General features: G+C 41.9%; 1 protein-coding gene and 1 non-coding gene across 7 annotated transcripts in view; one reads left to right on the forward strand and one right to left on the reverse strand.

Moving 5' to 3' along the window:
• Positions 1–404: 404 nt before the first annotated feature.
• On the reverse strand, positions 405–477 carry TRNAR-CCU (transfer RNA arginine (anticodon CCU)). Its single transcript has one exon. It is a non-coding gene; the product is annotated as a tRNA-Arg (tRNA).
• Positions 478–16,141: 15,664 nt separating this feature from the next.
• AKAP11 (A-kinase anchoring protein 11) overlaps positions 16,142–24,741 on the forward strand; it is a 48,251-nt gene continuing 39,651 nt past the window's right edge. For 2 of the 6 annotated variants that reach the window (XM_065901598.1, XM_065901604.1), the window contains exon 1: positions 16,142–16,253. The gene's annotated coding sequence lies outside the window, so the exon portion shown is untranslated. The other 4 variants (XM_065901599.1, XM_065901600.1, XM_065901602.1 and 1 more) reach the window with 4 other exon arrangements.

The raw sequence follows: 24,741 nt of genomic DNA on the forward strand, positions 1-24,741 counted from the left end.
ACACTCAAATAGCACATATTGTTTATGAATTCATACACTAAAAGTATAAAAACATTTGTGGTAAAGATATGCATCAACTTCAGGATGGCAGTTTCCTATGAAGAGAAAAGAAGAAGAAAGCATAGTGAGAATAAAGCTTTAACTGTACCTGGAACATTTTACTTCTTTAAAAAAAATCTGTTATATTACTTGCAGTTACTTGTAAATTTTCTTAATTTAAAACTATACCTAGTTCCCATCACCTGCCTCCATCATGTCCCTGCAGAACAAGCTGAGCCGGGTTCTAGAATTCATCCTTACTTCAAAACTTCTTTAAGGTATACAAAACATCCTAGTATTTTGTTTAATTAACTAATTTATGCATTTGGCTGTGCCAGGTATTAGTTGTGGCCTCTGGGATCTAGTTCCCTGACCAAGGATCGAACCTGGATCCCCTGTATTAGGAGTGCAGAGTCTTAACCACTGAACCACCAGGGAAGTCGGGAAGTCCCCCAAATATCTTAGTGTTGGCCCTGATCTTATGTCTCAACTTAATAACTTGATTGCTGATTCACACAATTGATTCCTCTCTTTTTGTTGAACCTGAGCTCTTGGGTACCTAAGGTGTTGATCTAGGAACAGAAGTTCCCCTGTTTGGGCCACTTCTCTTCCAAAACTGATGTCCCACTTCTGCACCCATATGGAGAGACATTATTTTATTTGTTGATACACATCCTGCCAGCTGTCAGCCTGGATTTCTGAACATCTCCGGAGCCTAGGTTCCCTGAGCCTGGATTTGTCTGCTTTCTGAATCACCTCTTAGACTTGTTGTTAGATCTTTTGACACCTGCTGCATTCGTGAACTATTTCGGGATATGGAACTCTGAGTCCCAGACTGGATTTCCTCCCAGCTCAGTTGTCTGAAACCTCTCCCAGTCCAGTGAATGAGTGTAATAGATAGCTCAGCTAACAGTGATGAAAATTTACAGCTCTCCACACTTGCTAAGCTTTCAGACTTCCTTACTAACCTGTGTCAGACTGATCAAATTAAACACTCTTGAGATCCAGGCATCCAGAACAGAAACTCATTTATTAGGACACAGCTGTCTCTCTTAACCTTCTCTTACTCCTCAGACCTAAAGCGCCTCTTGGAAATATAACCCTCTGTCTTAGAGAAGACTGGGATACCATGAGTCCTTTAAGCACATACCCGGGACAGCATGCTTCCAGGCTACTTGTGTTGTGAAATACAACACTTCACCCAAGGTCTCCTGAATAGTTCTGCATTGAACAGCGTGGTCTTTCTGCTCTCTGAAGGTTCTTTCTGGCTTTACTAGCTTGTCTTCTTGCTTCTTCTAAGACTCCTGTTTATTGCCCTTTTAGAGATGACTACAGCTCAGGCCTGATTTAGATCCGTTAGCAACTGGATCACACCTAAACTGAAGCCCCAGTATCTTCAAGGCTACTAACTCTGATCCCAGAGCTCTACTGCTTTAAAAGCAATTTTTTTTATGTTGGAATATAGTTGATTTATAATTCACAATATATTTTAAAAAATCTTTTAAAGCTTAATAGAAAACCAAACAAACATCCAAGTTGAAAAATAGGAAGAGGCTCAGAAGAGACATTTTTCCAAAGAAGACACAATAATGGACAAGAAGTACAAGAGAAGGAGTTCAACATCATCAGTAATCAGGCAAATGCAAATCAAAACTACAATAAAATAGCACCTTATTGGTCATTTACCAATAAGACAAGAAATAACAAGTGTTGGCAAGGACGTGGAGTAAAGGGAACCCCTACGCACTGCTGGAGGGAATGTAAACTGGTGCAGCCACCGTGGAAAACAGCGTGGAGAGTCTCCCCAAAACCAAAACTAGAACTCCCATATAACCCAGCAGTTCTACCTCTTGATATTTATCCAAAGGAAACAAAATCACATCTTGAAAATATATCAGCACCCCAGTGTTAAATGCAGCACCATTTATTATAGCCAAGAGATGGAAACAAGAGATCCTCAAGAGATGAATGGATTTTTTAAATGCGACATATATACAATCGAATGTTATTCAGTCATAAAAAGAAGGAAATCCTGCCATTTGCCACAACACGGATGGATCTAGAGGGCATTATATTAAGTAAAGAAAGTGAAAGTAAGTAAAAGTGTTAGTGGCTCAGCTGTGTCTGACTCTTTGTGACCCCATAGACTGTAGTCCACCAGGTTTTTCTGTCCATAGAATTCTCCAGGCAAGAATACTAGCATGCGTAGCCACGCCTTTCTCCAGAGGATCTTCCTGACCCAGACATTGAACCCGAGTCTCCTGCATTGTAGGCAGATTCATTGCAGAGCGACCAGGGAAGCCCCATTTTAAGTAAAGTCAGACAGAGAAAGGCAAATACCAATACATGTTTGATCTCTCTGAGTTTTTTCTGGTAAAGGAACCCTGAGGACTGATCAGCTCTTGCAAGTCTAAAACCAAGGCCGATGGATCAATAACATTCAGGGATGTGGCCATAGAGTTCTTTCAACCCTGTTCCAAAGAAGGTGTGCCACAATATGATAATGGAGAACTGTAGTGATTTGGTCTCATTGGGCCATTCCATTTCTAGGCCTGACATAATTGCGTTACTGAAGGAAGGAAAAGAACCCTGGATGGTTGTGAGAGAAAAAACAAGAAGCTAGAGTACAGATTTTGATTCAATTTGTAAAATAACCAGAAGTAGAAAAACATTTATATATAGAAAACATACATCTCTTTTTCCAGTGCTTTTTGCTCCCATTTTTCAGACTGAGCCTCGAGGCCAGCATATGAAAACAGAGAGCTACAAGATATAGTGAAGCAGCAGGGATGAGTCTGCTGCCTAAATGATGCTCATTGCCCAGTTCTTTGTTGTTGTTTAGGCACGCAGTCGTATTTGATTCTTTTGCGACTCCATGGCCTATAGCCCACCAGGCTCCATGTCCATGGGATTTTTTTCCAGGCAATAATACTAGAGTGGGGTGCCATTTGCAATCGAGACTGTGTCTCCCACATCCCCTGCATTGGCAGGCAATGCACTTTATCATTGCACCACTATGGAAGCCCCTTGCCTAATTTTGTGACATGGGGAAAGTCGATGATAAACAACACACAATCCCTGCCTGCCTTCAAGTGGCACAGCTATCAAACAGGTTGGAATGAAGCAAAAATAATGGGTGAAGAGGGCAGGATCAGAGTGGAGGAAAATTTATCCCATGGAGGTTTCCTGACAAATGAGTTTTCAGAAATTCTCAGGGGGGGGTTAGACCCTTGGGGATAGGTAGTGATGCCACTTTCTCTAAGTGGACTAGTTAGTTTTCTCAGGCCCAGGTGGCAATAGACACTTCAGAATTATGGGACTCTGCATGATCTGCATAGGTTAATGGCCTAGGACTGCAAATGGCAAGCAGAGATGAGGAGGCAGGCTCCCAGCCTTGGTCTTCTGCTTGTATTCCATTTATTGAAGAACTGGAATTTTTTCCAGGACATCCAAGAAATCTGGTATGACATGAACTACATATTCCTAAATATCCTTTATTAGTGGGAACAGTGGGATTGTGCTTGGCAGGATGAAGGAGAGGCTGCTAGATTTGAGAGCTGTAGAATTTGAGAGCACTTAGGAGCTGTAGTTGTAGATCAAACCAATATGACAGGCTTAATGTTGAGAAGATGAGACAGGTGTCAGGCAGCTTTGCAAACGGTTTTAAAGAGAGAAAGTACCAGGTTGCTACTGAGATTAGTAACATGTTGGTAGGGTTGTCCCTAGGTACCACTACTGACATATCACTTGAAGGTCACTTTGGCTTCCTTGAGAAAGCTTGTCAATTATCTTTTGTGACTTAGAATTCCTCACCATATTTTACAGCTACAAATGCTGACAAAGAAAATTAAGTCCAGGAAGTACCCTAGTTAGAAAATGTAGTTCCTGCACATTTGATATTCTGAGGTAAGTGTGGATGATATTTCAGTTTAGATGGTGGGAAGGAGAAATGACCAATTAGATTTCTTGGTTGGGGGAAGAGTAGAACTGAAGATTGTAACTTTAGGATTTGGCTGGTTATTTCTCTCTGGTAAGTACCCCAGGTCAGATCCATTTTACTTGGCAGGAAAGAAAAGGTCTGTCTAGCAGGACATACATACAATGTCATTATACTTTATTTTACAAACTGAGATTTTTTTTAAGAAAGAAAAGAGGCACTGATCACAAGCAAGAACCATGATTATATCAGGATGGTATATGATTGTACCAGGCAAAAACAGCATGTAAAGTGATCCTGAATATAAATATTGGGGCTGGGGTGAGAGCGTGGTCCTTAGACTACAGCAGTTTTGTTGATGCCTTTCTGGAGGCAAAAGGTGACCAATATGAATATCCCAGTGGCTCCTGGCATAGGTGGACGTGAACCACTTGTTATTGGAACAGCCATGAAACTGGTGTTACATCACTGAAAAGGAGGGAGCTTAGTGAGGAAATCCATCATGAAGGTGGACAGGGAAACTGAATTCTTGGCAGGGAACACAGAAAGCCTTGGCTTCTCCCAGCAGGTGTTTGTTCTTGTGTATACTTGTGCATCTTTATGTTTCATTACTTTCACCTTTTGACCTGCAGGTATCAGAAGCTGTGAGTCATGAAGAGTAGAACCCAAGTTGGCCAAAGTTAACAAATGAACAGAGGTCAGGATTCATGGCAATTCATAACAATCTTCTCTGACTTGTAGGTAATTTGAGAGAGACTTCTGTTTGAGGGAAGGCAGAGAATTTGCTGGGTCTCTTCATATATTATGGGCTTCAGATGGTAAAGAATCTGCCTGCAACGCAGGAGACCAGGGTTCAATCCCTGGGTCGGAATGATACTGTAGAGAAGGGAATGGCAACCAAGTCCAGTATTCTTGCCTGGGGAATTCCATGGTCAGAAGAGCCTGGTGGGCTACAGTCCATGGGGTCGCAAGGAGTCAGACATGACTGATCAACTAAGACTTTTCATATATTATTGTCATTTCTGGATGAGGGATAAGAGTGGAATACAGGCTGGATCAGAGGGTGGAACATTTTGGTGTCACAAAACCCTGTCTCCAGGGAAGGTGGTGAATCACATCATTAGAAACAAGAAGAGGAAGTGTTTGCCATGTCCTGGCAGAAAGACATGCCATGTCCTACATACCATGTCCTACAGATTCCAAATGGCATCTAAGCATCAATCATTTCTTCAGAAAGCACTGTCTGTTTGCAAAATGGCATTGTCCAGTTCTGTTTTAATGAAGGATGCTGTAGCAGAAGGCTGCATTGACCTTTTTGGTAGACACCAGGTAGAAATGCAGGCACTTTGGAGGATGTCAATATGAGGAGGTAATAATGATTCAGAATCGAATAGGATAACGTACCTTTCAGCAGACATCCACCGAGGGCTTTAGTTCCTCCTGGAATTTAGCTGAATTCTTGGCATTACATAAAGAGTACAGTGAGCAAGGAATGTTCATAATAATTAAGAATAGTCATAAAAAATCAGACTAATATTAAAGTTGGCAAGGCACAGGATTTGACACTAAAGCCCAAGAAGTACCTAGTACTGGACTGATTAAAAAGTGATTGTGGTTTTGGACTGTGACTTTTAAATCATTATAACTAGGCTCGAACACAACTTTATTCATCAAAATAGGAACCATTACAGTCAATACATTTTTTGCCAATGAGAAAATAAGTTTGTTTTCCTGTAGTGTAAAAATCCATACTTTGGGATTCGATGAACTCTTGGTAGTCATCTTCTGCCTCCTGCTGGTTGTGAAAGCATTTTCCCTGCAAAAACTTGTCGAGACACTTGATGAAGTGGTAGCTGGTTGGTGAGAGTAGCCTAATTCATACAACTCTTGAAGCGCTGGTTGTGCGACATGCCATGTGGTCAGGCATTGTCATGGAGAATTGGGTCCTTTCTGTTGAACAATGCCGGCTGCAGGCATGGCAGGTTTTGGTGCATCTCATCGATTTGCTGAGCATACTTCTCAGATGTAATGGTTTCTCTGGGGTTCAGAAAGCGGTAGTGGATCAGGCCAGCAGACCACTGAACCGTGACCATGATGTTTTTTGGTGCCAGTTTGGCCTTGGGAAGTGCTTTGGAGCTTCTTCTTGGTCCAGCTACTGAGTTAGTTGTCTCTGGTCGGTGTCTACAATCCAGTTTTTGTTTCACATCACAGTCCAATGGATAAATAGTTCGTTGTTATTGCATAGAATGAGAAGATGACACTTCAAAACAATTTTTTTGATTTGTGGTCAGCTCATGAGACACCCACTTATCAAGCTTTTTCAGCTTTCCAATTTGCTTCAAATACCAAATGACCACAGAATGGTTGACTTTGAGCTCTTTGGCAACTTCTCACGTAGTTTAAGAGGATCAGCTTCGATGATGGCTCTCATTTGATTGTCGTCAACTTCCCATGGCTGGCCACTATGCTCCTCATCTTCAAGGCTCTCGTCTCCTTTGCAAAACTTCTTGGACTATCACTGCATTGTACATTCATTAGCAGTTCCTGGGCCAAATGCATTGCTGACCTTGTGAGTTGTCTCCACTGCTTTACAACCCATTTTGAACTTGAAAAAAAAATCTCTCAAATTTGCTTTTTGTCTAACATCATTGCTATAGTCTAAAATAAACAGAAAGTAGTGTCATTAGCAAAAAAACATAAAGTGAGAAATGTGCATAAAAATGATGTATAACATAACCACATTTATTTAAGACTGTATTCCAATGTCAGATGGCAAAGCTCTACAGTGCAAAACCATAATTACTTTTGCACCAACCTAGTGAAGTCTTGACTTCTATTTTGCATAAAAGAATGACATTTCCGCAATCCATTCACAAAAGGTAGTGTGGTATTCTGTCGATTTTACTTTACTAAGGATCTTATTTTCATCAGATGTTTATACAGGAATTTCAGAATAGCTACTGACCATCCCAGGTGGTGCCAGTGGTAAAAAGCCTGCCTGCCAATGTAGGAGATGAGGGTTTGATTCCTGTGTCAGGAAGATCCCCGGGAGGAGGGCATGGCAGCCCACTCCACTATTCTTGCCTGGGAAAGCCCATGAACAGAGGAGCCTGGTGGGCTACAGTCTATGGGGTCACAAAGAGTTAGACACGACTTAGTGACTAAATAACAACAACAAAACTGAAGTGACTTGCCACGCATGGATGCACCTGAAAAAGAGTGTTACAGGCTATTAAAGTGTGAAACAGGAGCTCTGTAAGAATCATGTTACACCCATTACACCTTGCCTTTAAGCATGATGTTTCAAGATAACAAGATCCTTGTAAGAATCTTATTACAGCAACTGATAAGGATAGCAACCTGTACAATCAAATGTGAGATATGGACAGGTTTTCAAAAGGCAGGGCTTTCCTGGTGGCTCAGATGGTACAGAATCTGCCTGCAATGCAGGAGACCTAGGTTCCATCCTGCCTGGGTCAGAAAGATCCTCTGGAGAAGGGAATGGCTACCCACGTCAGAAAAGCTCCTGGAAAAGGTCAGAGTTCATTCCAATACCAAAGAAGGGCAATGCCAAAGAATGTTTAACACTACCGCACAATTGTACTCATCTCACATGCTAGCAAGGTCATGCTCAAAATCCCCCAAGCCAGGCTTCAACAGTACGTGAACCGAGAACTTCCAGATGTTCAAGCTGGATTTAGAAAAGGCAGAGGAACCAGAGACCCAATTGCCAACACCCGCTGGATCACAGAGCTGTGGTCTGCAGGAGGGGGCTAGCGCTACCGCACTCCGGCTTCTCATCACGGAAGCTTCCTTTGTTGTGGAGCATGGACTCTAGAGGACAGGCGCTTCAGTAGTTGTGGCACATGGGCTCAGCACTTGGGATTCCCCGGCTCTAGAGAGCAGGCTCAATAGTTTGGCGCATGAGTTCAGTTGATTCTTGGCAAGTGGGTTCTTCCCAGAGCAGGGATTGAACCTGTGTCTCCTGCACTGACAGGTGGATTTTCTACCATCGAGCCACCAGGGAAGTCGCTGTATTAAGAATTTATTTTATAAAACGTTGCTCTTATATTTTATGATTAACTCTTTGTGCTTGCGCTCAGTCACGTACAACTCTTCTGCGACCCCACGGACTGTCACCCATCAGGCTCCTCTGTCCGTGGGATTCTCCAGGCAAGAATACTGGGGTGAGCTGCCATTTCCTCCTCCAGAAGATCTTCCCGACCCAGGCATTGAACACGTGTCTCTTGTGTCTCCTGCACTGGGAGGCAGATTCTTTATGACTGCACCATCTGGAAAGCCCACAATTAACTCTATACCAACCATGCAAAATAAGTAGGGCATTGATATTTTAAAAACTGTCTTATGAAGCAGTTACATTTAGACATTGTTTTTGAATTTCATACAATTATACATTATGTTTTCTTAAAAGACGGTATACCTGTATTTTACATATTGGAAATTAAGTTAGTAATTTAGCTATGACTATGACTAAAGACGCTTACTCCTTGGAAGGAAAGTTATGACCAACCTAGATAGCATATTAAAAAGCAGAGACATTACTTTGCCAACAAAGGTCTGTCCGGTCAAGGCTATGGTTTTTCCAGTGGTCATGTATGGATGTGAGAGTTGGACTGTGAAGAAAGCTGAGCACCGAAAAATTGATGCTTTTGAACTGTGGTGTTGAAGAAGACTCTTGAGAGTCCCTTGGACTGCAAGGAGATCCAACCAGTCCATCCTAAAGGAGGTCAGTCCTGGGTGTTCATTGGAAGGACTGATGCTGAAGCTGAAACTCCAATACTTTGGCACCTCATGCAAAGGGTTGACTCATTGGAAAAGACCCTGATGCCGGGAGGGATTGAGGGCAGGAGGAGAAGGGGACGACAGAGGATGAGATGGCTGGATGGCATCACCGACTCGATGGGCATGAGTTTGTAAACTCCAAAGTAAACTTCGGGAGTTGGTGATGGACAGGGAGGCCTGGCGTGCTGCGATTCATGGGGTCGCAAAGAGTCGGACACGACTGAGTGACTGAACTGAACTGAACTGATGATGTTTTAAATCAGAAGAATTATTATATATTAGTATGATATATAATAGCACTCAAATATATTTTTCCAATTCAATATGTCTTTAATTTGGAGTGGCACTTCTGCATTATCCTCTGTACTGTTTACTAATACTTATAGTCAGGATTTTAGCAGTCACAGAGCATTTAATAAATACCTACTATACATAAAATCATTACTGGGATAAACCATAATGGAAAAGAATATTAAAGAATGTATATATGTCTATGAGTCATTTTGCTGTATAGCTGAGACAGACACATCATTGTAAACTAACTATACTGCAGTAAAAACAAACAACAAAAAATGTTAACTAGGGGTCATTTTATACAAAAGGTTAAGATGAACTTTTGTCCTTTAGGAGACTCATTACAAACGAGTAAGGTAAGTGTTATAAATGACACAACAAAAAAAAACACACACACACACACAAAAAAAAAAAAATGACACAACAGATTGTGATGTAATACACACACTAGTGAAACAAAGTCAGGGCTTCCCAGGTGACTCAGTGGTAAAGGATCTGCCTGCCAAAGCAGGAGATGCGGGTTCAATCCCTGAGTCAGGAAGATCCCCTGGAGGAGGAAATGGCAACCCACGCCAGTATTCTTGCCTGGAGAATCCCACGGACAGAGAAGCCTGGTGGGTGACAGTCCATGGGGTCACAAACAGTCGGACATGACTGAGTAATCACTCACGCAAAACAAAGTCATGAATGAGATACTTCATCTTTTAAATTTTAAAAGTATTTTTATGTTTTTAACTGGCTGCTGAAATTATAACTTTCATATTTTCCCACCTTCCAAAGTTGGTTTATTAAATATTACTAAACAATGTACGTAAAGTGAAAACGTTAGTTGCTCAGTCATGTCCGACTCTTTGCCACCCCATGGACTTTAGCCCGCGAGGCTCCTCTGTCCGTGGGATTCTCCAGGCAAGAATACTGGAGTGGGTTGCCATTTCCTCCTCCAGGAGATCTTCCCGACCCAGGGACTGAACGCACGTCTCCTGCACTGCCGGCAGATTCTTTACAGTCTAAGCCATGAGGGAAACGGTAATGTGTGTAAAGCAACCACCAGAAAGGGAATCAGCTCTAGTCTCTTTTCCTGTATTTTCCAATATTCTACATAACGTGTGAGTATTGATTATCACTAAAGCCTCCCAAATCTCCAAACAGAGAACAGCGAGGCAAAGAAGGACTGACATCTCTCTGTCACAAGTGAACAGCCAGCTGGCACCATCACTCAGACAGGAAACAGGAATTCAGCCAACGGGCCAAAGGGAGACTTAAGTTTTCAAACAGGAAGCGACATGGAATCTACTCCTGGCTGTCAGAGGTTGCTGGTGTAAAGCTCCAGAGATCCGGAGGAAAGATGATGCCTGCTTTGTCGTCAAAAGGTCATTAGGGGGATTACACTGACAGCTGGCTTTGTGTTGCATGCCTAGTCCCATGGAAAGGTAGAACCAGACTGAACGAGCTAACTTTAGTCAGAACCATGACATTCAGCGGGCGTCCCAGGGGGCTGTGATAAAGAATCCGCCTGCCAGTGCAGAAGATGCGGTTTGATCCTTGGGTTGGGAAGATCCCCTGGAGGAGCAAATGGCAACCCACTCCGTATTCTTGCCTGGAAAATCCCATGGACAGAGGAGCCTGGCGGGCTAGTCTGGAGGGTTACAAAGGAGTTGTACATGACTCACTAAACAACAGCCACAACACATAATGCTCAATGCCCCAGGTGAGCAGAACAAATCTTTCATCCAGGCTGGGCTAGCATTCTTTCATGCGCCTATAACTCAAATGTCTTGGATCCATTAGGCTATGCAAACAAATGGAAGTAACATTTTCATTAAATGGCAAGACTACTTTGGAGGAGATCCACCAGCCACTAACCTGACTGCTGGGAATCAGTCCACTAAAGTGTGTCCTGGGGACTGGGGGCCGCTGAGGCTTTCCTTGGCATATGTTAGATAAAGCAGACACAGCCGGTGTTCTCTGACTTGTCACACTGAGGCCTCAGCTTCACTGTACACCCCTGCCTTCCTTTCCGCACATCACCCTCTCTGTAGGCATCAAGGGGCAGGGGATATGTGCGTCCCCTGCAACACCATCTCAAGCCTGGGCCAGGCTTTCTATTCATTTCCTGTAGCACAGCACAGACTGGCCTTACAATATTTATCAGGACTTTGCTGAAGATTTCTGGTATTAAAAAAATGCTTAAACAATTTAGGTGATACAAATGAGCTAACTCTTCATGAAGTAGACAGCCTCCATTCCGAGAATTGCCAAATGGAGTGAAAGGCAGGAAGCTTTTACAGGTTAAAGAACAGGGAAAAACAAAAATAGAAAATATCCGAGTGCCTGGGGCCACACTGTTAACCTTGCTTGGGGTGAGAAGGAACAAGGACATCAACTCAGCGTTGCCTTGGCATTTGGGGATTTGTTGCTGTTTAGTTGCTCAGTCATGTCCAACTCTTTGCGATCCATGGACTGTGGCCTGCCAGGCTCCTCTGTCCATGGGATTCCCCAGGCAAGAACAGAGGGGTTTGTCTGACTGAATATATGTTTCTGGTCTAGTGGATGAATTACAGAAACATGAAAGTTCTCTAAGGTTTGGTTTGCTGAGGTAGTACTGTGGGCCCAAGAGTCTCCATGGTGGGCCTAAAATTTAGTTCAAGTCTAGAAAAAGAGGGAAAAATAGAACTCTCCTTTCCTTCTCTTCCTTCCTTCTTCTCTTTCTTTCTCCTCCACTCTCCCCTCCTTCTCCTCCCTTTCTCTTCCTCCCTCCTTTCCTTCTTATTTTTCTCTTCTTCCTCTTCCTTCCCCCTCCTCCCCCTTCTTCCTCTCTTCTTCTCTCCTTCCTTCCCTCCCTCCCTTACCTCCTCTGAATAGTTGCTGAATAACTACTAACACCTCCTATGTGCCAGGCATGTTTAAGTAAAAACAGATGTGGTTCCTGCTCAGGGATCTTGCAGTCTAGCAGGGGAAAGAGACAGACAATAACCAAACAATTACTCAAATAGAAATCATTTTAAGTTGATGAATGCTTTGAAGAAAACGTAGAGAGTCCCAGATAAGGAGGAGCTTAGTCTGGGGGGTTAGGAAGAGTTCTTGACGAACTGAGAGTAGGGCAGGATGCTGGCGGATTCACAGGCATTCATTCAGAGGCTAAGGGGAATGGGGAGAGAAAGAACATTTTATAAGGAAGGAACAGCTTGTGGGAAGGCTCTGAAGCAAGGAGGGTCTGGTCCTACGTCCAGGACCTGAAACGAAGACTATCTGAGAGAGAGGATCAGGTCAGAGCAGGGAAGAAAGTTGGAAGATCATGGGCAGGCCAAGCAAAAGCCACTGAAAGGTTTAAACAGGGCAGTGATGTGGCCAGATGTGAAACACCCAAGTAGAAATGTCAGCCTTCTGGGGCTGAGTGCAGATTTCAAACAGCAGGCAAAAAAGACAAAGCTAGGGGCTTCCCTGGTGGCCCAGTGGGAAAGAATCCAACTGGGTTCAATCCCTGGGTCTGGGAAGATCCCCAGGACAAGGGCATGGCAACCAACTGCAATATTCTTGCCTGGAGAATCCCATGGACAGAGGAGCCTGGCAGCCTAGAGTCCATGAGGTCCCGAAGAGTCAGATATGACTCAGTGACTAAATATCAAGGAGCAAAGTAACTGTGCTAGGAGAAAAAAATATGGACTTGTAAACTGGATATGTATTATTTTTTAAAGTGTTAAAAAAGAATACACAACATCCACACAAACAGCACCAAAGTGGAAACAAAACAAATGTCTATTAACTGATAAGCTGATAAACAAAATGTGCTATATCCATACAATGGAATCATTATTGGGCAATTAAAAATGAAGTACTCATACATGCTACAACATGGATGGCCCTTGAAAACATTAAACAACCCGAGTGAGACAAATGACCACATATTGAATAATTTTGTTAATACAAAATTTCCAGTAAAGGAAAGTTTATAAAAAAATTTTTTTATAAAAAAAATAGCTGTTGTGTAGGGCTGGGGACAGGGTGGAGGATTGACTGCTAATAGATAACGGGTTTCTTTTGGGGGAAAAAATTGTTCCAAGGTTAGATTTTGCTGATGATTGGGCAACTCTGGGAGTATACCCACACCACTGAATTGTACATTTGAACACTGTATGATATGTGGATTATATATCAATAAAGCTGTTAAAAAAGAAAATAAAAAAATCTAGAAACTAGGGACACCTGTAGAAATGGATTTCAATCCTAATTTCTTCCCATTTTATATTCGTTGGCCTAGAAATAATTGTAGCTGGCAAGAGACAACAGTGACTGTCTTGCTAGCTTGAGTTGGGAGGGTTTATTGCTGTATTAGTTTAGATTAGAATGGGAGAGCTGTGCCCATTGGGCATTAAATTAGCAGTACTGAGCAGCTGTTTCAGTTAATCATTATAAGGACTGCAAACAGTATTCAAAGAGTACTTGGTTCCTTCAGCATTTTAAATGAATGCTCTTAATATGTTAAAATAATACTCTTTCTCATTCAGTATTTTTCCTTTCAAAAAAAATAACCCTATAGTGTTGAAATCTTATTTTCATTAAAATCGAGGTGTTGGCTTAATTTTAAAATATTGCCCCAGATCTTTTAAATATTTCTTTTCTAGTTCTTAAATTTTGATTAGGAATATGTGAATCATTATTTATTAAAGACTACATAGATTCAAAATAGCTACAGAGAAAGGGAATAGGAGGTTGAGCAGGTGGCAATGTTTCTGTTTTCACACTCTGAGAAGGCCAAGGTTTTTTAGGGAAGCATTCCTGGTATCTGTATTAATCAGTTTGATAGTTTCTCAGCTGCTGTATGTGCGTGCATACGTGTGTGTGTGTGTGTGTGTGTGTGTGTATGTGTGTGTGTGTGTGTGTACGAGCTTCTAATTTCATTTGACTTGTGCTGACTCTGTTAGGTTTTTATAAAAATTCATTTCATTTCCCTTTCCAGCTTCCCTCTTGCTGGTGTGTGGATGCCAAAATGTAATTCAGGCTTAACCACTTTGCGTGCAGGCTAGTTCATTGCCTTGTTTTATGCATGAGGAAACTGAGACTCACAGATGATAAGGTACCTTGCTTGATTTGGCTGAGTCACCAATTAATGAGATCTTCTGGTTGGAACTCAGTTCTCCTGATTTCTGTTTTTGTTAGTGAAACATCTCCATTTTCTAGCCCTAAACCTCTACCTTTTCAAATCTTATACTCAGGAATAAATATCTGCATTGAACATCATTTTATGTTGGCTATTTTTAGAACTGACCTTTGAACAGAAGAGGTGGTTATCTGTGTGTTGTCAATGGAGGGGAAAAAATCAAAGGTAATGATTTTTTTTGGGCCATTCGTTTTCCCGTGTAACAAAATTTCCAATTTATTTCTCCAATTGTAATTAAACAGCAGTAACTGAAGAATACCTAGATTTTTTTTTTTTAACAAAATATGGCTAACAGAACCAGGACTTTGACCTAACAGATTTTAGAACAGGAATGTCAATGTCATCGGAAATTAAAAATTTCGGGGCTCCTTCTTACATAGATTACTAATCCTCTAATCCCCTTTCTTCCTCTGTGGCCTTCTTAAGATCCGTGCTCTGCAGCGAAGAGCTTAAAATTATTAAACCATAGGTGTCTCTTCCCTATTTAAAACTCTCCAGTGCTTTCCACTGCACTCAGAATAAACTAATATCCTATATCGGCTTACAAAACCCTACAGGATGTAACCTATGCTTGTTTACTTCTCCAAGTGTTTCCAAGCTTACTTTCCTTTTGCTTTTTCAAACCTTCCCCCTCAAACCCAATTTAGGGCCTTAGAATTAGCAGTTTCCTTTGCCCCAAAAGCTTCTCTGATATTTGCATGCCTGTTACGCAAACCGCTTCCTAAATGTTTCCTCCTCAAAAGGGCCATTGCAATCGTCATCACATCATTCCCTGAATTTCTTCTGCGTGGAGCTTAACACCAAGATATTTTTTCTCCCCTGCCCGTAAACTCCCCAGAACCTAGATTTACGTGTTTTTGAGGGTGCTCAATCGAGAGTCTGGAATAGTCCCTAACATAGAAGCTCAACAAAAATTTGTTAAGTGAGGAAACGAACATATGAATATGCCCTTTCTTCCTTGCCCTCCTCTCTCCCAGGGCAAAACTCATAATGAAGATACACTTAAAACTGTCCTTCTCATCTATCAGGTATCTCCACTCTTGAGGAATAGATGTCTTCGAGGAGACTGCAACTTCACTAGACTAGCCCTTCCGATTCTACCTTGATTCTAAACATGCTAGCTTTTCATCTCGGTCTTGGTTTCCCCGTGATCAAGGCTTTACTTCCCGATTCTGACATCGCCTCACGACGGAAGGGTGAGCATTAGGGCCTGGAGATCCCTCGATGCCAATTGTTGAGGTCTGGATGGGGTCAGTGGGCCTGGCGCGCTGTGAGTGGTCCTCCCTGGAAATGCTGGGGGGAAGGGGCGGAGCTGTGTCAGAGGATGAGCCCTTCTGGAGCCGTCGGATCTCGAGGGGCTGCCGCAGGGGCCCCCGGAATCAGAAGCAAGCACAAGGTAATCTGGGGCGAAGAAGGAGCCCAGCTGACCTCCGGCGGTAAAACCTAGGGGACGAAGGAAAGGAGGCAGGGCCTTACACAAGAACCGCAGAGCAAGCCAAGATTTGTATATTTTGCCCGAGGAAAGGGTTAAACGGTTTCCCAGGTAACGGACCAGGAAGCGCGCAAGACCTCTGCGGGAGGTTCGTAGGTCAGCCTCGAGTTTAAAGCTCCCGTGGCCCGAACGGACTCTGACCAATGGGAACGCCGCTGGGCGTGGTCACGTGACGCGCGCGGCCATCCGGCTGGCGGCCCCGGGGCACGTGGGAAGGCTTTTTCCTGTTCCTTCTCTCCAGTTTAAAAAGCCCACCCACTTTTTGCGCGGGCTTGGTCGCGGAGTTCTTCTCGCGAGAGGCGGGGCGCTCTCTCGCGAGAGCGAGTGGGAGGCGTGAGGACTCTCGGAGGTGTTGCGGGCTGGAGCTGCGGTGGCGGAAGCCGGGGGCGGGCGGGCCGGCCGTGGGGCGGGGAGGGGGGAGGGCTGGGGGCCGCTGCGGGAGGGGGGCGCCCGCCTCCTCGGCCGCTCGCGCCGCTGGTCGTTGCGGGCGGGTGTCATGCCTGTGAGCTGCGGAGGCTGCGCCCCCCCAGGTGAGCCTTGGCGCGGGTCCGCCCGCTGAGGTGAGCGGCACCCGTTGGCCGGAGCGGCGGCGGGGCGTGGGGCCTCGCTGGATGGAGCGGCCGGGAGCGGCCCACAGTCCCGGCTCAGACTTTGGGGCTGCCCGGAGCTGAGCCTTCGCACGGCGGAGGGAGGAGCGGGGCGGGGAGAGGAGAGGAAGCCCGAGGCCCTGGGCCTGAGGGGACGGGGACGGACGTCCTCGGCCTCCGGAACGGTCTTCCTGGTGTCTGAGGGCGGCGGCGGGGCGGCAGCCCTTTGGGTGACAGGCTTAGTTTCCGTCCCCCAAGGTGGTGTTCAGAGCCGGGGCCCCTCCGTGCGTGCTGCTGCGTGTGTCTCGTTGGTCTGCGTGCAGCACGCACAGAAAGAAACCTTTGCGCGAGGTAAAGGAGGATGCACTTTGTCCCCCGAACCAACAGCCATCCTCCTCTGTCAGACCCTTTTGAGCCCTGGAACCGGGTACACCCTAAATCTTGGGACAAACGGGAAGCGGCAAGCATCTCTTCGGCGTGCTCCTTGGATTTATCTGGTCTCAGATTTCTTTCAGCGCTGTTAAACGGCTCAAATGCAGACCACCACCCCTCATCTGAATGGACTGGGTAGACTTATTCTTTTATTCCAGGCACTTAAACTGCCTTATTAAAAAAAAATACGTGGGTGTGACCAAAGTGTTAAAAACGTTGGCAGAATAACAATGGCAGTAGAATCTGAACCACAGTGTATGACGTGGTGACAGTCTTTCTGGTTTCCTTCCACTGAAACCCCTGTTAAACTGGAGGTGGTTAAGCTTAAGATGCTAAGGAAATTTCAGGGTGAGAAATACTGCTGAGACACGTATCTAATGGCCTTTTTGCAGCCTGGCGTTAAACATTCTGGTTCGCTTTTCAGCTTTGTAATTCCTCAGTCCCTTGGAAAACTCATAAGCTTTCCTTAGCTTCTTTCCACCTTGTTAGGGATGATATATTGATTGATGCTGATCTTGGTATGTCTGGAAATAGGAAATGTCCTCAGAAAATTTAGGGTTCTCAGCAGTTATTTTAATGTCATATTATTGTCTTATTTGTGGTTTTAGAGGAAATGGCATCCCAGTGCCCAGCACAATCACTGTCAGTTTAGATAGTGCCATTTTAATGAAGCTTTTTAAATACACAGTTATATTTTTCAAGTAGTACCCTGTTAATGCATACTTCTTTATGGCCCTTGTGGCAGAACTGACCCAAAGGTTGACTGAATTTCACTCTTGGCTGTAACAGAAGTTTATGAGAAATCTGAGAATGTAAAGGCAGTCAGAACCAATTCCCCAAATTGAACTGGTACCTAGTGATGAATATCTGTACCCACATAGCTGCTCTGTTAATAAGGGCCTAGTGGTCTACCTCCAGGCTAATGATATTTCCCAATATTGAGGATATGGGACCTGCCGAAGACTCTGAGCCACAGTGAGAAATTCTCTAGCGTTTCAACTCTTTGGAGAAGTCTAGAAGCTGAAGAAGTCTTCCTTTGCCTTTCAAGGCTGGAAGAAGGATAGTATATTTGTTTTTCTTTTTTTTTTTTAAATGAGAAATTCCAGGAACTTAACTGTCTGGAAAAGGAAATCAAACCAAATCAGATGATGCAGTTTAGGTTATTCTTAGGGAAATTTCCAGTAATGAAGTAGGCTGTGCTGTTGTCTCTACTTGGAGAAAACAGAAAAACTTCAACGTCTTTTTGAGAATGGGTGAAAGAGACTTGTATAGATTTAAGAAGTTCTCTGCCATTTCATCTTGGGAAGCTGATTTTCAGGGATAGAAAAACAGTTTTTTTTTTTGTTTGTTTGTTTTTTTACTGGTTTTTATCACTTTGGCAGGATTTTCAGGTTTAGGATGTAGATACTTGTAACTGAAGTCACTTTGGGTAGGATGATCATTTAGGTAAGCTAAACTGTTCTTTTTCTTGCCTGCATTTTAGTAGTAAAATCAATGATTTGGAGGAAATGAGGAATGGGACAGGCTAGGAAAAGATCTAAGCTGGCCTGGGCTTGAGTTCAGGGTTAGTGTATAAACTGGTAAAGTAAGGAAAGAAAATTACTTCAATTTACAAACAAATCAGACAGATCCAAGTGACTTTATTCTGTCACTCATCTTCATATATTAATGTTTATTATAAAATACTAGCATAAATTTATTTGAAATGTATAGGTTAGAGACTGGACAGGAGAAAAGAAGTTAGCATTTTTGTACTAATCAGACCATGTTTCATGGGAAAAAATAGATAAATGGCATAGAGGATTGGAACAGATTAGATATTACTTGAGTGAAAAAGAGCTACAGTGTAAAATAAAGAGTTTGTGTTTGGGAGTCCAGGAGATCTGTTCGTTGATATTACAAAGCCTCTTTTTCTTCATCCCTGACAGGAGAGGTTTTAAAACCTTAGTTACTGTGAAGCACATAGTAACTGCTTACCCAGTGTTTTTTCTTTGACCTCTTTTAATGTCTTGATTATTGGGCTGCAAGAAACAGAAACCATTTGAATTAACTTACTTAAAAAGGGCATTTATCAGACAGAAGTGTCTGAAGTCCAGCTCAGCGTTCTGGAAACCAGAACATCTTCGGGCAGTTACCCAGCCAGTTTTTCTCTGGGAAGCCATGACATGGGTGTTGTGTCTCTGTTACTCTGTAATGTCTCTTTCGACTTCTTTCAGATTGACTCTTTCAAGTTCTTGGTTTCTGCTTCCCCATACCTTTGGTTTGCATGAGACTTTGGTTTGCTTTAGTGCCAACACAAGATGTTTTGATTTTGCAGTGTGGTTCTCTCGAGATATCTCCACGTCTTAATTCCGAATTTCTGGAGAGATAGGTAGTCCAATAGGTCAGGTACCTACTTGTAGTCCTGTTGGCCGAGGGTGGGGAAAGATGGGGGAGAAGATGTAGGTGTGCCCTACACAAAAGTCCCAAAAAAGTCCCACAGTTTCTATTTTTTCAGGCTGGGTACTACAAGTTCTGTAGTAAAGAGGGTGTGAACAGGCAGGAAAAGGTGGGTACTTCCGGTGTACTCTGACCTCCTACAGTTAGAATTTTCCCCTTAGCACTCTGAACTTGCTCTCAGCAATGGTCTCCTTCAGGACAGGTTCTAGGTGTATGAGGGCCAAATGTGTATGTAAATCAGGTGCCTGCAACCTCCAGGATCTAACGCCTGATGATCTGAGGTGGAGCTGATGTAGTAATAATAGAAATAAAGTGCACAATAAATATAATGTGCTCGAATCATCCTGAAAACATCCCCCTCTCCCCAGCCCTGCCAGTCCGAGGAAAAATTGTCTTCCACAAGACTGGACCCTGGTTCCAGAAAGGTTGGAGGACCGCTGAAGTAAATGTTGTGTGCTTCAGTTTTCTTATGTAAAAATGGGTATAAAACAGCAACTTCTATTGTGAAAAATATAAATTCAGTTTATCAGCAATTAAACAGTGCCTGCCTGGCAGAGTGTAAGGGATGTGGTGTGACTGACTGAGGGCACGCTGTGTGTGGGTACTGTGGTGTGGCTTCTGCAGCATTTGCAGAAGAAACTGTCATTGCTGGCTAAGTCTAGTGCTGACCACTTTATACTTAAAACTGTTTCTTGACTTCAGTGACGCCTAAATTCTCCTAAATTGCTACCTCACTTGCTTTGACTGTCACTGATTGTGGCTCTTCGTTTACCTGCCTGAGGACTGTTCATCGTGATTGTCTTCTGTCTTGTCAGAGTCTCTAGGGTCAGCTTTCAAGCTCTGTATATACACATAATTCCTAGAGTAGCGTCTCTAGCTCTGACTACCACAGCTAAATGTATTTTTTAGGTGCTCTTTGGATATTATCTTGACATAAAATAACGCTATCTTCCACTTACCGTCTTGTTGGCTTCACTTACAGCTCCCCAAGCTTGAAACCTTAAAATTACCTTTCACACTTTTTTATGCCTCATGTATTCTCTTGGTTAATAGGTTCTGCACAGAATTTTAGAATGCTTCATATGTGCCAAGCACTGGGCCCATCTGCAAAGAGGATGTGTTCACTCATTCCTCCTGCTGGCAGTTCGGGGTTGAACTTTATTATTATTTGCATGAGCTGCTTAAGTGCCTTTTTAGCAGTATATTCTTAGAGCTTTGAAATCACAGATGCCACTGACATGGAGGAATGTGTTCCTGAGTTAAAATTTTGAACATACTTTTTTGTTAAGAATAATCTTGTAGGTGGGGATTGTGCAGAAGGTTAAGAATATTATTACCCTACCTTCTAGGAAGCGTGTTCACATTGAATGCACAGCCTCAGTATTTTAGGATATTTTTTTAAGTTGTGTTTGTTGTTCATATACAGGAAATTATAGAGAAGCAGATATCTTAGTAGATAATGAGATTACATTCACACTTCTTTTTACATGAATGATGATTGTTTTGAAAGACAAAGTAGTAACTGATAGCTGTGATATTTTTAGATTTTATAAATCAAACAGCAGGACTGTACCCAAGGAAAAAGCTAACATTTTTCAGTTCTTTCTACATCAGGTACTGTTTTTAAATGTATTACTTAATTGTATCCTTATAACCATTCTGTGAAGAGGAAGCCTTGGGTTCCTCATCTGCAAAAAGAGGATAGCACTCCTTCACACCACTTTGCTTTGTATTTGATGGTTGCTCTGGGGTTAACAAGATAACTTATCAATATCACTTTTTCTATAGTGTATAACAGTATTTTTTCAGCTCTTAACACATGATATGCTATGTGTAATTTTGTCACACATCTTGTATGTTGTAAACCCCATAATTCATTGTTATTTTCAATTTTAAGTTATTTTTTAAGAAATTAAAACAAAATATTTTTTGTATTACCCTTATATTAACCCTTTGAAATATTGTGCTTAGTTTGGATCCAGATTTGCATGTGGTATTCTTTTTCTTTTGCCTGTAGAAAAAAAATTTTTTTTAACGCTGATTATAGTGATGGTTGGTGATGAATTCTCATAGCTTTTTTTAGTTCAAATAAATTTATTTTCTCTTAATTTTTGTAAGATATTTGGGAATGGGTATCTGGGTTGACACTCTTTAGATGTTTCCCTCTTGTTTTATTTTATGGTTTGGCATAGTTTCTAATAAGAAATTTGTTTCCTTTGTTCCTCTGTATGTATGTATGTATGTATGTAATGTGTAGTTTTCTCTCTGGTTGCTTTCAAAAGTTTTCTCTTTATCACATGTTTTCAGAAATTTGGTTATAGTATGTATTAGTGAAGTCCTCCTCATGTTTGTTTTCCTTAGGGTTTGTTAATCTTCCTTACATCTGTCAGTTTATGGTTTTCATCAACTTTGGGACATTCTGAGCCATTTTGTCTTCATATGTTGCTCCTTGTTCCCACACTTTTTGGGATTCCAGTTATTATCTTTTACGGTGAGTCATTTGTTTGTTTTTAAGTTTCTCTGTACAGCATTTTGGGTAGTTTCTATTGCTATGTCTAAATTAACTGAGCTTCTCTCTCGCAGTGTCTAATCTGCTATTAATGGCATCTGGGATGTACTTTATTTTCATCTCTAGAAGTTCAGTTTGAATCACTTGTATCTTCCGTTTCTCTCCATATCGTAATCATGTTTTCACTCCCTTCTTGACTGTATGGGACACATTTGTAATATAGTTTTAACATCTTTTCTGTACATTCTATTGTCTCGGTTATTTCTGGATCTGCACTTAGTGACTTTTATCCTCCTGCTTATGGGTCTTATTATTTTTCTCTGTATATTTGATAATTTTTGACTGTGTGCCAGCCATTGAATTTTATGCTGTTACTTGCTCAGTTTTGTTGTATTCCTTAAGTGGTGGAGTTAGTTGGAGTATACAGCTAGATTATTTGGAATCTGTTGGGTTGTTTTGAGGCTTGACTTTTATCTTTGTTAGGGTAAGTCCAGAACGGATTTTAGTGCTGATTTAGTTCCTCAACTGAGGCAAATTTCCTTCTGAGGAGTCCAGCCATTGCCTGATATGTTACAGAGTTTTCCCACGCTAGCTGGTGGGACTTATTCCAAGTCCTGTGTGGCTCCAGGTACTGTTTGGCCTATTGCTCTCTGGAAATTATTTCCCCATCCTCAGCTACTCAGCACATATCGACAGTAGACCAAGGACCATAGGAAGCCCACCTTGCAGATCTGTAAAGTTCTTACTCTGAGTTCTTCCTCCAGTACTCTGTCCTGCAAATTCTAAGCACCTTGGCCTTTCCAAGCTCTGGCCCCTGTTTCTTCAATTCGGTGAGACTGCCATACTGCTTGGCATGCGTCTCCTTGTTTTATGACCTCTTGGATCATAGTCTTGCATAGATCAAGTCTTGTGTTGTCTCTTGTGTGATAGTGTCAGAAACTAATGTTTCATATATTTTGTCCTATTTAGTTGTATTTATATTCAACAGAATATTTATTTTTAACACTGGATATTTGGGATTTGGCCAAAATATGTATTTGGAGTATTTATTATAAATATGTTCCCAAATATTATAAAATTAGAATTTATTGGAGACATATTTTCAGAAATAATTCATTAAATGTAGGGGTATCCATTTCAACATTTAAAGGTCTACTTTGTACTTTAAAAATATTTTTTAATTTTTTTAGATGTTTGAATGCTTACTGTGCTTGAATACAAATACAATAACACACTTTTGTCTTCAAAACTCAAAAAGAGGGAAGCATGCAGTGTCAGTTTTGTATGTATATAATTTTTAAAAAAATTATATGTATATGATTTTTTTAAAAATCACTGAGAGCACACTGTTTGCGTTGTTCTGTAGCTTATTTTTTCCCTTAATACATTGTGAACATGCTGGACTATTGTCAGTATATATTGCTTTCTTTCCAACAGAGTCATATGAATTTATTATAATTTATTTGACTTGTTGGGCTTCTAGGTTATTTTTAGTTTTCATCCTTTTTTATCTTAGTGAATATTGTTTCACATATATCCTCATGAATTTTGTGCAAGTATGTATATAGGATAAATTTTAAGAAGTGAAATCGTAGGATCAGGATAGGTGCAGTTTACTCAAAGTGTCCGATACCTGTTTTCTGTGCTCTTTATAATCGTTTTTCTAGTTTTCATTTGTTATCTTTTACATCCTGTGGTATTTATTTTTCCTTTGTGATATTTCTTAAAACTTTCTTGGTTGTTTCCGTTTCAGCAGTATCCAGCTTTTTCTGCTTCTCACAAGATTTCATTTATTTCATGGTGGTGTTTTATACCCTGTGGCTTTCCTGAGCTCTAATAGCTTACTTTTCAGTCGTGTGGCTTGTCCATCTCTACTTTCTTTTCTTTGAGCTGCTTAGTAAAACATTGTCCACGTTCACTTTAATTTATTTGACTCTAGAGAAAAACCCTTAGTGGTTTCCTGTTTAGGACTTGTTTATTCACCCAGAATGGAACACAAAAACAAAAAAGCATTAAGGGAAAAGTTTATTATCCTAACATAAAGATGTTCAAGGGAAAAATACTATATTTTTGCACCTTTTGTGAAATCTGTTTGAAAGTACATCTTCTGTAATTATGGAAGATAGTGAGGAACCCTACTCTCTCACTCTTTCTCCCTCTGTCTGCCTTTGTATCTTTTCTAAAGAGATTTTTGTTTCTTTGCTTTATCAGAAGTATGAGTCATACCATCTCATGCTGGATTCACTTATATGGACTGTTTCAATGATATTCTTTGATAGATTTCTTTTCTCTGCAAGGTTAATGTTTTGCTTATGTTTTAAGTGAAATACAGAAGTAGAGTAGGATTCAGCAAGTATTTTTCTTCAGTGAGTGAAGCAGAGTGTAAATGTGGGATTAAAACTAGTTTCTTTGAATTCTAAAAATAGATAATGTGAGTTTTGGGTGGCTTGAATGTGTTTGGAGTTTTTTTTTTTTTTTTCCCTTCAGTGTCTGTGTGTGTGTGTGTGTGTGTGTGTGTGTGTGAATGATTCTTTGTAGGTTCATACTGGATTGTTTAGTTCTCAGCTTTGAGAAGGGTGTCCTATTTAGGTCTGCCATTCAGGAATATTTCAGGTAGTGAGCTGGGGTAGCACACGGTTTCAGATACAGATGTTGTATCAGAGGCTCCTGGCCTTCCCCGAAGGCCTTGTGACTGCTTCTTGCCTCGGGGGCTTGTCCTGTTGCCGTGTGCACCTTCCAGTGAGGTAATGGTTCAGTTTCATGTTTGGTGACGCCGCCATTGAGTTCAAGTTTAGTCTTTGCTTGTGTTGCCTTTATTCAGCAGCTGCAAAGGTAATTGCTGTCTCCCATCTCTTTTAGCAACTCCATCTCTTGGGGAAGATTAGGGGTCAGAGAAAGTGAAGATGCTTTGCATGCTGGTTGTCTGTCCTTGCGCATTGTGTACCATGGCCAACATTATGCCATGGTGGGAAGGCACTCAGTCTTTCTGTTTCTGACATCTGGGGTGGTTCTTATTGCTATCACAAAGTGCGATGAACAGCTTTTCAGGTC

The sequence above is a fragment of the Muntiacus reevesi genome, chromosome 11 (assembly GCF_963930625.1).
Source record: "Muntiacus reevesi chromosome 11, mMunRee1.1, whole genome shotgun sequence".
Lineage (NCBI taxonomy): Eukaryota > Metazoa > Chordata > Mammalia > Artiodactyla > Cervidae > Muntiacus > Muntiacus reevesi.